This window comes from Lactuca virosa, chromosome 5, assembly GCF_052849685.1.
Source record: "Lactuca virosa cultivar CGN04683 chromosome 5, Lactuca_virosa_CGN04683_v6, whole genome shotgun sequence".
NCBI lineage: Eukaryota > Viridiplantae > Streptophyta > Magnoliopsida > Asterales > Asteraceae > Lactuca > Lactuca virosa.
The window spans coordinates 361739030-361741090 of NC_136430.1; the positions used below are offsets into that span (position 1 = coordinate 361739030).

Below are 2061 nucleotides of genomic sequence, written 5' to 3' on the forward strand. Positions count from 1 at the left end.
AATCATATGTAATTCATATGTGATTCACTTGTGTTTTACATGTGAATGTGATTCATATGTGATTTACATGTAATCCATATGTTAATTATATGTTAATCATATGTAATTCATATGGATTTATATTTGATTTACATGTGAATCACATTCACATGTAAATCACAAGTGAATCACATATTTTAAAAAAAAACACCTTATATATTGGACATATTTAGTCTTTATGGAAAAACTAAAAAATATTTTTCTATCATTTTCCCTAATATTAAAATGTAAATTAAAAAATATATTAATAAATAAATATTAAAAAAAATCTCAAATGGCGTTCATGAAATTTTACAATTCTAAAAAAAATGGCTTTAATAATAATAACTTTTTTTCATAATGGTTATTTCACAAAGTAGTAAAAAAGAAACCTGCAAGAGAACACGAGCTGGCTTGAATGGAATCTCAACTTGATTTGGAGAAGTCTTCTCCCAATCAATGGCTTTCTTAACATATGCCTTGGTGACTTGGAAATTGTCACAATTACGGATGGCTGATTCAAGAAGTATCCTAATTGAATATGGCAACTTGTCTAATCTCCATATGAACAAAAGTTTGATCAGTTTCAAGTGACTGTTAATTTATAGATTCTTTAAATGAAAATTATCAGCTAAAAAGTTGGGAAGTGAAGCGGAGGAGTCAAAAAGATTTACCAACTCTTGGATCATTCAGCGCAGGCAAACTATAGAACTTTCCAAACTCTCCACCTCCAGGCTTGGGGAGACCAGTCAAAATCCCACTTAAAGCATGATCAGAGGCTGTAGATGCAATTAAACATACAAATCAGATCTAACAACTCAAAGACAATCACAATTTCAGAAAGAAAAAAAAAGTAAGAAACACTAGAAATCATAAAACATCTCATTTATGTTGTCATATGTGCTTCTACTCAGATCGATACTTATGTAGGCTGTTTGTCATAACCATAGAAGTATATGATCATACACTCCCTCAGTCCGATTCATAAGAGAAGTGATGTTATTTGGTTGGTAAGAGGTAGTAGCTTATAGTGATACTTGTATATCTAAAGCACTATCGACTTGACAACTACAATCCTGCTTAACCTGTACGCTACTAGATTATAATCATAATTCATTAGCCTTTGTTCAAATCGCGTAACTGAAATCTAAACTTGAGGTCAAACATCACCCCACCGATCAGTATCAGCCACGCAAGCGTTGACACTCCAGCAGAATTACGTGAAATAAAAATCAGAAGAAATCAAAATGAATAGCGCGGGAACCAGAAACAAGCAAGAAGAAAACCAAAGGAATTACCCATGGTAGCGAGACTACGGTGAAAACGGTCAAGAACAGGAGAAGCAGTAGTCCTGATCTGAGAAGACAGCGAGGCAGGAGACTTCCAATCAACACCGTGGCTCCATCTAGATCGGACGGAACAGAAAGCAGCCGATAGTAAATAAGATTAGGGCACGGAACTCCGAGAGGGAAGAAGGATATCGCTACCGCGTTGTTCAATCTATCAATCTGCAGGGATCTTCAGTGGAGAGAGGTTTATGATACAATGGATCAACGAAAGGGATTTTGATTCTGGATCTACGGTGGCAGTGTAAGGCGGTGGTCACCGATAATTACCTAGATGCGGTACTGAAGAGGCAACTCGCCGACGTCGACTGTGGGGGAGGCGGAATCGCCGACACCATAATCGGAGAAGGTGACGATCGTTTGGGGAAAATCGCAGTCGACAATGGGAAATTTTGTTTTCTCTTTTAGTAAATAAGATTAATAAACTAATAATATATTTGTTTCCAGTAATACTCTTGTGTAATTTAATTGATATGCCCCCACCTCTTTAGTTTTCTGATTATTTACAAAAATGCCACATTGCATCTTGATCGTCCTTTATTTTGATCCAACGTTCCACTTTTAGTTCTCGGGTTTTTGGGAAACTATGAGTTCTCAAATGATTCTCTCTCTCTCTCTCTCTCTCTCTCTCTCTCTCTCTATATATATATATATATATATATATATATATATATATATATATATATATATATATATA

General features: G+C 35.0%; 1 long non-coding RNA gene across 1 annotated transcript; it reads right to left on the reverse strand.

The window, feature by feature from the left end:
* Nucleotides 1-495: 495 nt before the first annotated feature.
* LOC145112314 (uncharacterized) lies at nt 496-1428 on the reverse strand. Its single transcript, XR_013710503.1, has 3 exons — nt 1317-1428; nt 693-797; nt 496-571 (listed from the first exon to the last, which is right to left on the reverse strand). It is a non-coding gene; the product is annotated as an uncharacterized LOC145112314 (long non-coding RNA).
* Nucleotides 1429-2061: the final 633 nt, after the last annotated feature.